The sequence below is a fragment of the Ursus americanus genome, chromosome 15 (genome assembly GCF_024610735.1).
Source record: "Ursus americanus isolate L20-20 chromosome 15, mUrsAme1.1.p, whole genome shotgun sequence".
NCBI lineage: Eukaryota > Metazoa > Chordata > Mammalia > Carnivora > Ursidae > Ursus > Ursus americanus.
The window spans coordinates 7,934,339-7,947,799 of record NC_142141.1 but is presented as its reverse complement, the minus strand read 5'-3'; the positions used below and the strand labels follow the sequence as shown (position 1 = coordinate 7,947,799).

The window sequence follows — 13,461 nt, the reverse complement described above, 5'->3', positions numbered from 1 at the left end:
GCAGAGTCACAGAAACAGTTCATTCTCCTTGCTTGGCAAGGAGGGAAATGAAATGTTTCTTATGGAAGACAGAAGACCCTCACATTGGTTTGTGATGTGGCAGGACAGTCCGAAGCCTTTCTACCCAGCAAGGGACAATAAGGGCTATCATTGAAGGGACACTTGTCCTTATCTACTATCCCCATGTCACCTCACAGAGACCCAGGATCAGAGTAAGTGCTTCTGGAAAGGCAAATCATGATTGTCACATATGACTAATGAAGCCCCTAAATGGGCATCCCAAGATGGAAGAAGCTAAAGAGTCAGAAGAGCCAGATGGCATGTTTTGTAGCCAGAGTGATGGGATGTCAGTGCTTAGGGAGCATTGGGAAGCTGTTTCTGATTATTTTGTTTCTGTATTTTTGATAAGCTTCACCCAGATTTCCTCCTTGATGTCATCCTTTCTTTTTCCATTCCTCCCTGGTCTCTTCTATAGGGACATACTCCTGGCTGGATGACCTATATAATGGCTATATTTTTCAAAGCAAAGCTCCACAACTGATTAGCTGTGAAATCTTGGGGAAGTCATTTATTATTATTTTTTAAGCCACAGTGTTCTCATCTGCAAAATGAGTGTGGTACCTACTCATAGGATTTCAGTGAAGTTTAAAGGATAGGCATGTACAACGCTCAGCTCAGAACAAGGCACCAAGTATTCAGCCAGTCATTCAACAAATATTTATTGAGTATCACCCATGTGCCAGACCCTGTGCTAAGTGCTAGGGAAGGAATGGTAGACAGATAGATAGACATTATTTCTGGCCTCCTGATACTGGTAGCCCAGGGGCTTTGTGTCTTCAGTAAATGCCAGTCAACATCAAAAGCAATTAGGGACATTGTAACCAAAGCCCAGGATTTGCCAGGTCACCAAACAGAGGCAACCACAAAATCAAGAACTGAGGCTTTCACTTCCAGGATGCATTATCCAGCACTGCACTCCTCTTTATCTCTGGGAATGGGGTGAATTTTTATCTGTACTACCTGCATCTCACCCTCACCAGTAGGAACTTAAGGAGATGGATTCAGAGGCTGGGGAAGAGTTGGTCTCCAACAACCTCTGCATTGCTTCAAGGAAAGTATTTAAAGCAGTAAGTTGCAAACTCTGATTCTTACCCCCACTAGCACTAGTTCACAGATAGGGGACATCCACATTCACAGTTCTGCTACCTCCGAAAATATTCCTAGCCTTCCCCCCAAAGCACAAAAATAACCTCCATCCTAGAGCAACATATAGAGCCCAAGAAAATGGGTACTTCCTGCTCATTCTCAGAATGTCCTGTGCTTTATGGTATAGGATAATCCATCCATCTATCCAATCAGCCAGCCAGCCAGCCAACCATCCATTTATCTAACCAGTCATCCATCCATCCATCCATCCATCCATCCATCCATCCATCCATCCATCCTACATACCATCTAGCCATCCATTCTACCTGCCATCTAGCCAGCCAGCCAGCCAGCCAGCCAGCTGGCCAGCCAGCTATTTATCCTGCTCTTGGCCTGACACTGCTCAGTTGCAGGGATAATAGTAAGATAGAAAGATGTGGATGTTGTTCTCATGGATTTTACATCCCAGCATGTGAGATAGATGATTAAACTAACAATTGCTTTACAAATTACTTTCCATTTATCTCAGGTACCCCTACCTCCCAGCTGTTCATGCCTACATCTCTACCAAATTTTATGAACATACACATCAACTGGCCTCCTTCTTTTCCTTATATGTAACTTTTCTCTGACTTGACAGTTCAAACAAACGAATGACAACAACAAACCACTTGAGTTTGTTAAGATTCACAATAGTGTCCCAATACCAATTAGAAAAAATAATGCTCTGGGGGATTCCAGAATATGTATAGAACTGGCATGCCTGGAGAGAGAAGAGCCAGGAGACAGAATGTTAACTCTGTCTCACCATCACAATTTAAAGTTCAGCCCAGGGGCGCCTGGGTGGCTCAGTCGTTGAGCTTCAGCCTTCGGCTCAGGGCGTGATCCCGGTGTTGTGGGATCGAGCCCCACATCAGGCTCCTCCGCTGGAAGCCTGCTTCTTCCTCTCCCACTCCCCCTGACTGTGTTCCCTCTCTCACTGGCTGTCTCTGTCAAATAAATAAATAAAATCTTTAAAAAAAAAAATAAATAAAGTTCAGCCCAATACAGAGAATAGAACAGGGACTCTCAAGTGGAACACTCCTGGGTTTGAACTAAGGATATACCACTTACCGGCTGGGCGACCTTGGGCAAGTTGCTACGCTTTCTGAGACTCAGTTGAAAGCAGGAACTATAAAGCTACTTCACTGGGTAGTTGTGCAGATAGAACAATAACAGGTGAAATGTCTTCATGTAGGATATGGTGTCTGCCCACTTCACTCTTCACTAAGACTTTTGTCTTCTTATCGTAGGAACAGAATGCCTTACCTCCTCACTCATATCTTTAGCTCTTCAGTAATTGTACACCTTGTCAGCAACATCGCTCTTCACTCCTCCCCTCCATATACATTCAGGGAAGAATACACTTTTTATGTTTCTATGGAAACACCACAGGCTTCCATTATAATCATTAGGGCTTAGGGAGCTCCCTACCCTCCTCCTGCAACTATCCCCACTGGTCTTGACAATTTAAAGGGGATTGAAAGTGACTTTCTTTTCAAGGCCAGGCAAATAGCAGAGTATAGGGAAGCATGTACAATTTGGAAAGAAACTGATTAATGTCTTTTAGGCCAAAGCAATTTATTAACATAAAGGAAAATTGTCACTTTTTTTCTTTTTCATCCATTTGACAAACTACTGTTTAGTTTGGAGGGGAGGAGAGGGAGTATATTTTGTTTTGGTAGCAGCTGCCTTATAAATGGGCAGGGGCAGTGACCCCTCTCTCATTTGTTTTCATTTTGAAGCTGGGTAGAGAAGAGAAGATACCCCTCAACTTCTTACTTAGCCAACCCACACCAATTCAACAACTTCTTGAAAAGGGGAATAAGCTGCCTACTTGGTAAGAATTCAAATAAACTCTTAGCAGAGGGTTCTTTGTAGTTCTGGGGAATGACTGTCTGACTTGGGCTTAGTATCAAGGTAGAACACCAGTAACTTTTCCAACCTCACCTCCACTTCTTTTCTTCCTCTTAATCTCCCCACCCTGACACCCTTACCATCTTCTGCCACTCATATTCCACAGGGAGAAGAGCAGTGTTGAGTTCTTAGCTTGTGCAGAGTTCTGGCTCACAGCTTGGGGCAAATGGTAGTCAAGAAATTGTTACAATATGGGATTCAGGCCTGACACTATTAAGATAGACTAGAGCACTCAAGGTCTGTGAGGTTAGTCCTCTGAAGATGCATGAAATACCTAACACCCGGTTCAGGGGTGCCCAGTTCACTGGGGAGACTTAGAGCCCTTTCTGCCCAAGATGCCTGTGCATGGCACCACACTGCACTTAGAAAGTGAGCTGTGTGTAAAGCAGGAATGGAAGAGAGCTTTCAGGTTTTCTTCTTGAGGGCATCTCACTAATCTAGCTGACAGATCAATGCTTCAGCCATCATGGTAGGTGAAAAGTAGAAGGATGTTTTTCTAGGTAATTGGAAGGCATGAGAAGTCTAAGTCATAGTTTGTCTAGAAGAAGAAATAGTGAGAAGAAAAAGTAAATAAATACATAGGTATATAAGCAAACAACAGAGCCAGGTTCTGGATGCAGTTCGGATCTGTGTTTTTATTTTAGCCTTACAATAGCCCAGGACGATGGGAAGATGGTTATCCCCGTTTAACTGACAAAGGGATTGGCAAAGCGAAGCCACACCATGAGTTATGATCAGAATCTAAGCCTGGCTTCCTGACTCCCAGTCCTTTGTTTTTCCTAAAGGGGGATCAAAAGTTTTAGCCCAGGGCTTGGTTATTACCGGGGGTCTTATTCTAAGAAAAAAGAAAGAATGAGAGTCCTGCACCGTGTTAGGTAAGGACATATGGTATTTAAGTGAATAACAATAACAGTAATGAGGAGAAGTAGGAAGGTGGGGAGGAGGAGGAAGTGGAGAGAGAGGAGGGGTGGCAGGAAGACAGGGAGAACTACTACTACTCTCATTTACCAAGTGTCATCTGTACTGTGGACACTATCCTACAAGTTCAGTAATTTTCTCATGTCTCGTGTAATTCTCACAGCCCCGTGAGAGAGAGGTTAACTTCATTTTACACATGAGGAAACTGAGGCAAGGGGAGGTTAAATATTCTGCCAGGAGCATGCTAGTAAGTGACGGGGCCAGGATTTGTGCCTACACTGTCCAGCTCCAAAGCTTACATACTAAGATATACTGCGCTGAAAGAACATAGTAGTCACTATCTGTGTGAGATCCTACCTGCCAAATGTGTATGGGGTGGGGGTGGTGAGGTGGTGCTGATCAAGGCCTGACACACCTTAATGACCTTACAACCCCCTGTGGAACCAGACCAAACCTGGGGCTGGGCCGCATGGAGGACACTTTATGACCCAGCTGTCTGATGCACTTCATAGTAGTTTCTAGCTTGCAGGGCAATTCTGACCATGAGGCTGCATTCTCAGAAAAGATGGCACCTCCTCAAGAGGAAGCTTACTCAAGGTCCTATAGGGACTCAGCAATCTTGGGCCTACTGCAGGCTGCGGAGGTCTGTGGTGGGCTCTTTGCACTTCCTTCTCAGCAGGTGAGTCTTGCTTTTTTATAAAGAGAAATGGTGACAAGACACTGCCATAAACCGTACACTCAGGCAAGTTAGCCGAGAAATTAATGATCCACAACATCTCCCTGAAGACAAAACACCTTCCTAACCCCTCTCCATCTCTTCATCATCTCTGTCGGAGTGTTGCTGTGGCCCCTCTTGTCATAGAACCCAGGGGCACCACAGATTAGTGACCTTCTGCAACTTTCTTTTTTAAAGAATTAGCTGTAAGAATCAATGGAATCAATGAGGGTAGTTTGGTTCCTCTCCACTTGGGTGAATCACGCCACTTTGGAAAGTGTCTCTAGGGAAGAATTATAGTCTGGGAAAGTAGGAGATTTTGTTAGTTTGTTTTCTTTTCCCCCTAGCCTGGAAGGGATTTTGTTCCGAACACTTTCTTCTAATGACCAGTTTGCTCATTATTTATAAGGTATAATTTTAAGCTTCACAACTTGCAGCTATTTTAATTTGGCAAGTGTACCCCTTCTCCTAGGGCATCTGTCTGCTGACAAGTCTTCAGAGAATTGCAGGTTCTGTTCTTGATACATTAATAAATAGGACCAAGCTGTAGAAATCTTCACTGCTGATCGCTGTCTTTGAAAGAAATCTATGCCCTGCATTCTGTGGCTGTGTCAAGAAGGTCTTCAGGTTAGGCCCTCAGAAGTGGCAGGTCATCTCAGAGAACTTTAACATGTAGATTCAGTGATTATGCAAGGTCAAAGGTAAGAGGGGCAGGGGGAGGAAAATCTCCTGAAAGCAGGATTGGTTTGAGCTCTGGCTGCATTGAATCTTGGACAAATTTTCATGTAACCCCTCTGAGTCTCAGTTTCCTCATTTGCAGAGTGATTACAATAACCATACCCCCATTTTAGGTTTTTTGGGAGTCCGAAATGAGATGACACATGTATAATGTTTAGCAAAGCGTCTGGCACCATGCCTGGTTCAACAAACAGTAATGATTGTTACATTAACTTGACAGAGAAATAAAGATTGGGTCATTCTGTGGTCAACCGTGGCCTCTGTGCCAACAGCCATCCATTTGTTATTCCTGTGAAATTCTAAACTTGATTGATTTTATATTTATGGTATGTTTCAGCCTCTTTAGCTATTAATGCTTTAAAACAGGTTTTATTTTTATTTCAGATAAATTACTGATGCTATAAATCCTACTTTCTCCTTGCATTCTAGGGAGGAGAAGAAAGGGATAAAGCTACTGAGAGAAATGGGGGCTAGAAGCAAATGTCTTGGAGATTAACCTGTCAGGGTTCAGAGAAATTTCCATATGTACTTCAAACTCTATGTCTGTTTCCTGAAAAGAGAGCTTGAGCCATGTTTGTTGGCAGTTGTTTGGGGGACGCTGGATGGTATTGCCGTAATGTCCCTGTTCCAGCGTTTGCAATAAATGGTTCTCAGTCCATCTTGAAGTGTGGTGAGGGCCGCAAACGCATCTGTGATTACTAGAAAGAACAGATATACCGGGTAATTTATAATTATTTTTCACTGCGGACTTCATTGCTGGCCAGACGGAGGACTGTGGCTGGAAGGCAAACACTCTCACAGTTCACCCAGCTCCACACTGGCAGAGCATCAGAAGCAGACAAAAGGAAAATACTAAATAATTTAAGTGGAAAGTAGGTTACTAAACCCACAGGCCTGGGTGCATATTACATTTCTAATAAAACAATGCCTTTTTCTGTAGTTAGGTAATAGCTTTAAGTGGCAGGCAAGCCCAAGACCCAGTGGTCAGAAAGCTTCACTATAGAAGGAAACTCGAGGGAGATACTCAGCGCCACTGACTGTGTGACACTAGGTGACTCATGCAAGTCTCCAGAGGCTCTGCCCTCAGTAAGGTGCAGGCCTGGCTTTTCTCCTGCAGGGCACACAGCTGTAAGGCTTTGGCCTGTGTTCCAGAGAGGCTCCTTCTGATGAGTTCTGAATATCAAAACTGTGAGGGAGTGACACCGGGAACAACGGGAAAGCTGGTTGCTAGTTGCAAAGAGAGCGCTTGCAGCAAATCTCTTTTTGAATATCCTTCACTTCTCTGTCTGGTTCAGAAGGAGCTGTAACAGCGGAGGAATCGAATCGATACTGGTGAAGAGCTCATGGTCTGTGGAGCTAGAGGAAATGAGAGGATGGTGGTGGAAGCCGCTGGCATTCAGTGTCATGCAGATTACCTGGTCCAGGAGCACGGGGTTACTACACCTCTCTCCCAAGAGGGGGTGGTGGTGAGGGGCAGCACTTTGCACACCCCCTCTAGCTGGTATTTGTGATTGCTCCTCCAGGACTCGCCAGAGGATAGTTCTTAGCATTTGGACTCTTGGCTTGGGAACAGAATTGGGCTTTAATTGGTCTTAACCTTAATTGGAGGAGGAATGTCAGCAGAGATTGCCTTTCTGTTCCTGATCTCAGATGAGGCCTGAGGAGCTGGGAGATGTGGCAGGAAGGAGCGACTACAAATGAATCCCCTAAGTAATGCATAATGCAAGCCTGGGCCCCAAAGTGGACTGACAGAGACTCATTTTCTCTTCCCTTTGGAAACAGGAGGCCTCAGGAGTTACGCTTACTATATGAGCAAGCCCCCTGACCTCCCCTTTCCTTTCCCGTTGCGTCCACTCTCACTTGCACCCCCTAGTTAGGTCTGTATAGGACCGTTTAACCCTATAATTAGTAGAAAGGCAAATCATCTTTCCAATGATGCATTTAAAACAAAACTATTTGCTGGGCTAGTTTATTAGTAAGAATTTTCTTTTCATGGGCATGTGGTCTGGGTTGTCACAAAAGCTTCTAGTAAATCAACTGCCATCTCCTCCTTTCAAGACCCCGATTTTGGGGTGTCTGGGTGGCTCAGTCAGTTAAGCATCTGCCTTCGGCTCAGGTCATGATGCCAGGGTCCTGGGATCGAGCCCCGCATCGGGCTCCCTGCTCGACGGACAGCCTGCTTCTCTCTCTCCACTGCTTGTACTCTCTCGTGCATGCGCACTCTTTCTCTCTCTCAAATAAATAAATAAAATCTTAAAAAAAAAAAAAAAGACCCTGATTTTACTTAGTTGAATGTCTCTTAAGCTTTATTGGAATCAGGCCTTCCCAAGGAGCTTGCTGTAACTACAGATTTTTCCTATTCTTCACCCCACCTCTTACTCCAGCAGGTTTGGGGGTGAAGGCCAGCAACCAGTATTCAGATACCCAGGAGACTCCCATGCAGGTGGTCCATGATCACCCTTTGAGAACACTACTTAAGGCTTGCATCTAAAACACAAACGCTCACGGTGCCCTTGGCTGAGGAGAACTCGGCCATGTAACATTCTACTGACACCCCTCCAATAGGTCTGGCCTCTGAAGGCAGCATGCTGTGGAATCTAACTAGCAGGCCCTAGAACTGAGTCCCAACCGTGTCGCTGCCACGTACTAGCTGCAGAGTATCTGTGCATGTTCCTCACTCTCTCAGTCCCGATTGTCTAATCTGAGTCCTGTGCAAGTATTTGAGCCTCAGTTGCCTCATCTACAAAATGGGAGTATTTTTATCTGTCTCACAGGGTGGTGAGGATTAAATGTGAGAGCAAAAGGTATTTATAATGACCAGTAATAATAGACAATCTCTTCTTATTTCTTTCCCCTAATTTTCTTCCCAACAGATTTCTGCCCTCAGCTAGCTCGTCATTAATTGTAAAAATCATCCAAAAAAGTCATATAAACTGACTTCCCATTAGGATGTATGTAGTTTATGAATCATGAGAGTTTAATCTGGTCGTATTATTATTGCTGCTGAAAGAAATCGTCACAAATTTAGTGGCTTAGAACAACACAAGTGGTACCCTTAGACCTCTGGAGATCAGAAATCCTCCAGAACTGTAAATCACAGTGTCAGCAGTGAGAGAGTCTGTCCCTTGCTTTTTCCACCTTTTAGAGGCTGTCCACATTCTTTGCTTGTGATTTCCTGTCTTGAACCTCTACTTCTGTTGTCACATCTCCTCCTCTGACTCTGCATCTCCTGCCTCCCTCTTCCCTTAATAGGGATCCTTATGATTAAATTGGGCCCACCTGGGCAATCCAGGCTACTCATCCCATCCCAAGATCCTTAACCACATCTGCAAAGTCCGTTTTGCCAGGTAAGGTAACATATTCACATGTCCAGGAATTAGAAACAGACATCCTTCAGGGCCATTATTCTACTCACCACACTGGGTTTTGATATTTTATCAAGAGACACTGCAGATCTAATGTCTTAAACCTCTCTCCCAAAGAGATCATTGGGGCAGTTCAGATACCATAAAAGGGAGATATTTATTTGAGCATGGAAGGAGTTTGTGGTTTGCCACAAATCAAACTTTGCCTTTCCAACCACAGCCGGTACAGAAGTACCGGCCAATGTTGGTTGGCCATGATGAACGAGGATCTCAATGTCCTATGAAATTGCAACAAGCTCTCTGAGTCATCAAAGGAAGATTTGATTAGGCTCCATCTTGTTGAGAGTATGTAGCATTCCAGGTACTTGAAAATCGACAATCTCTGTACTACATTAGGTTGTTGTTTGATTCAGTTAAAAAATATCTACTGAGGACCTGCTGCATAGAAGCCTTCCTTCCCCAATAAGAACATTTGATTAATTAAGACCCTCCACTTCCCCACCTAAGGGCAGGTGCACACACAAATGGTAACAATTGCTTTACTTTTGGGCAATCTAAATAACTGTCTCCAACCCACCATTACTTTTCATCCTTGCCCCGGTCAATGTAGCCATTTCCTTTTTTGACAAGTATCTACTGAGCACCAACTATGTACTAGACACTGGCCCACAACTTTGAGATATTAGCCATTTACAGAAGGAAAGAAACTCATCAACACTATATTACAACGCGATAGGATAAATGGTATAGCAGAGGAGCATGCATGACATGGGGTTCCTCCACAGGAAGGAATGTAAGGTTATCAGAGGAACTGGCTTTTAAGTTGCAAGAGGAAATTTCCAGACAAGGCAGGGCAGAAGAGGCATTCCAGGAAATGAGGAAACTTATGCGAAGGCACCAAGGCATGATAGAACACACAGTATTTGAAACTAGCCAGTTTCCTCTCTGTGGCTGAGGAGAAATAGGAGACCCAGCAGATGAGAAGGTTGTATCACATTCAAAGGGCCCTAAAAAATTAGCTAAACACAACAGAAACCAGGACAAAATTGTTTAGCAGGGGAGTGACAGGTTAAGATTTTACTTTTCAGGTAATTTAGCAATCAGTGTGGAGGATTACCGGGGATGGGGCAAAGGGGTCCTATGGCAAAAAGATGAGGTAATGTTCAAGTGACAAATGATGAGGGCCTTAACTGACCAGAGACAGAGGGGATGAAGCTAAGGGGATGGATTTAGCGACTAGGGTTAGTAGCCAGTTTGATGTGTGCTGTGAAGGAGACTGAGGCGGTGGGAGGTAAGGGTTATGAAGTCATGGTTAATGCTGTTGAGCAACATAAGAAATAATAGGGAGAGGATACGGAGTGTGTTTTGAGAAATGATGAAGTTGAGGTGGCTTTGAGATGTCAATATGGAAATATTTATAGGTAAACGAAGAGAGAGAGAAATCTCATGAAAAAGGTAGGGGAGGGTGGTGTCACAGAAATAAACTTAAAACCCATGAGTGCAGTGGAAACCATGAAAAGAGGCTAAGGCTGAGAGGAGGAGGCAGGAGAGAGCTGTCCAGGTAGACTCCCACACACACAACAGCTCTTTTGCTGCTCTCTCTTCTCTAGAACCTTTTAAACCTTCCACGGCCAACCTCTCCTCTCGCCCATTTCAGATGGTAAGTTGGCAGCTTGTTCTTTGTTTGCATTTCCTAAGCAAGACGCTTAGATGGGAGTAGAAAAATTTTTATGAGAAAGACTTCCTATTCTTTTCCCTAAAACATCTGAAGCATTTTACAACTTAGACCAAGCAGATTTTTCCTGGGATTTATGTCCAGAAAATAAATGCATGATTGATGTAGCCAAAAACCTCCAAAGAGGCTCTGTGATTATTTTTTTAGAGTGACCATAAAGACAAAGTGCTGGGAAAGCAGAGAACAGGTGAGAGATGGAGGAGGGATGTGGTGTGGAGGGACCCCATGGCCTTGAGAAGAGGAAAGGGAGCTTATTCCTTAGGGCAGCATTTCCCAAGCTTCATGGTTCATTCACCACCTTCTAGGCCTTTGTGAAACTCCCCACACCATCTGCACATTTACTTACTTTTATTTTTCTCTCTAAATCGATTCACTTTTAAACTTGAACACTTATCGGAAACAAGTAATATCACTTTTGAAAATGGAGACCTGCATCACTTACAATGAATATATACAGGGACTAGTTTTCAAAGTTAAAGACTTCAGTAAAAAAATTTAAAATGATTACCCTCTGGCTGGACTCTGTTGCTTGCCTATGGCTATGAACCTGAGACCTGCTCTCTCTTGGCAAAGAAGTGTGATAAGCAAGCATTAGAAAGGTTTGGAAGATAATCTAGTACCAAACTCAGATTTCCTCCACTAGATAGTGAGAAGGATTGAAATAAATTTGAAAAAAGGACAACCTTCTCACCAGGTAATTCAATGTTACTTAATGTTGGTACCACAGGTGGCATTCACCCAATCCTTTGAATAACTTGTGCTAGGATTAACACTAAGGAGAGGTGAAGAGAGTGACTGGGGACTAAACAGCCTGCGACCAGCTTAAGGCATAAAGGAAACTCCCACATTCTTCCCTTGGTACCTACAGTAGCTACAATTCCAAGAATTCCATCCTCCCTGCTGTATGCAAGCCCCTGAGAGCCCCTGACAGTTATGCATGGGATCTGTAAGCATTGGTATTAGTGCTGTTCTCCTTGGTGAGGTAGGATCTGTCAGAATGATCCACAGTAAGAAGGAAGCCAAGGAGGCATGGGTTTGGGGCGCCCAGAGGGCTGTTCTTGGAGCAGGGAAAATGAGTTGGATAGAACCAATGACCTCACGTGTCTTGATGGGAGCATATAGCATACCCATAGCCTTTGGCTAACGAGGCCACTTGGAAAACCTTATATGTTGCTAACTTAGCAGCAACATCTCCACAGAAGAAGACCCAGCAGGCAACCTATCAGGCACCCGTGCACTTTATGTACAATGATGGGGACTGGGACCATCCATCATCAGGGAGAGAGACTGCAGCTTAACAAGGCCTGGGGATGAGTATTTCACATCGCTTATTCATCAGTTTGTAAGATCTGACTTTCCAGGACACAACACAAGGTTTGAAGTCATTTGAAATGTTAAAAAAAAAAAAAATGACAACTCTCATCTTTCCACTGTTACTCTGATGGGGATGTTGTTCTGATCTCTTTGCTTTCATCAAATTAATTGCCCATTCCTTCGCAATGACTTAGATACAAGGCTGTAGATACTGTCTGGGAGAGCAGTCTGGCTTTGAATGGTAATAAGGGATGGAGGCATACAATGGCTGTTCTTGGAAAACTGGAAAGGGATGTGTGCATGTGAAGGTTTGCTAACCTGTGCAGGGGTGTAGCTTAATTTAGAATGTTTGCTTGGGATGTTTGAAGTACGTACTAGAAAAATGCAAATATTCTCAGACTTGTTGGAAGGTCATAGTTTAGCCAAATATTGCCACTTTTAATTCAGCATAAAACATCAGAACGGCAGGACCGAAAGGGACCATAGGGACCATCTAATTAAAAGCCCTCATTTTCCAGATGAGGAAACTCAGAGGCCAGAAATGATTTGTTCAAGACAAGGCCGTGAAACTCACAGTAGATCGGGAAAGAATCACTTGTCCTTTTCACTTACAGAGCTAAATAAAAAGTTATCTTAAGATGGTAGAAAATACAGCATCCCCTGCTAAAAAAAAAAAAAAAAAAAAAAAAGATTATCCAAAATTTAAATGGAATTTCGTTAAAAATCATTCTTCTTGTTTGTGATGAACAGTTTTTTGTCCTTCCTAAATGTCTAGATATTCAATAATTTTTGTCCTCGTAATGATTAGGAAATTTGCTTAAGATAGGAGATATATTTTTAAAAAAGAGTAAAAAGGTAAGCAATTGATGAAACTGCCTATTTACACTTTCCAATACCACAAGCCTTTTTCCAGGCTCCCTTTTTTGAGGGGATATTTTACACTGAGATAAAGGGCATTTCCTGTGAGTGGTCCTGAAACTTGTGTTATTTGGTGAAAAGACATGGTCCTGTGACTCCCAAAAATAAGGAGTTGGCAGTTCACTGAGAAAATGCCCAAGGCCCTAGGCCCTAAGTATAGGGGCCTTCTGACTTCCGTTTCCAGCACCCCCTGCCCCCCATTCCTTGTTAGGATGAAATCCCAGGATTCCCCTGAAGAGAAAGAGATTTTAAAAAGAAGACACAGACAACACAATTGGGCTTCAATTTGCTCAGGCTCTCACTGCCTTTCTCCTCCAAGATAGGAAAGTAATAGAGAAAGCTCAACTGTATACTTTAGTCAAACAAAATTAGATGCCATCAACTGAAATGACTGCTTTTGACGACTTTTCTACCATGCCACCGAAAGTGGACTGCCAGCTAAGGGGGCATCGATCTTTCTAGTAATAACAGTAATAAGCCCTTGCATTTGTACAGAGGCTTGCAGTTGTAAAAGGCATTCACAGAATGAGCTTATTTGTTCTTCATGGCAACTCTTAATAGGGATAATTGTCCCCAGTCCACAGATGAGACAACTGAGCCCCAGGCAGTTGGGCAGGCATCAGAATTACGGATTTTGACTTCAAGTTTAGCATACT

At 43.5% G+C, this 13,461-nt stretch overlaps 2 protein-coding genes across 5 annotated transcripts in view; one reads left to right on the top strand and one right to left on the bottom strand.

Moving 5' to 3' along the window:
* The window catches only part of DOCK2 (dedicator of cytokinesis 2), a 409,258-nt gene that overhangs the window by 199,741 nt on the left and 196,056 nt on the right, over window positions 1–13,461 (top strand). The window lies entirely within an intron of this gene.
* INSYN2B (inhibitory synaptic factor family member 2B) overlaps window positions 1–13,461 on the bottom strand; it is a 116,369-nt gene that overhangs the window by 2,516 nt on the left and 100,392 nt on the right. The window lies entirely within an intron of this gene.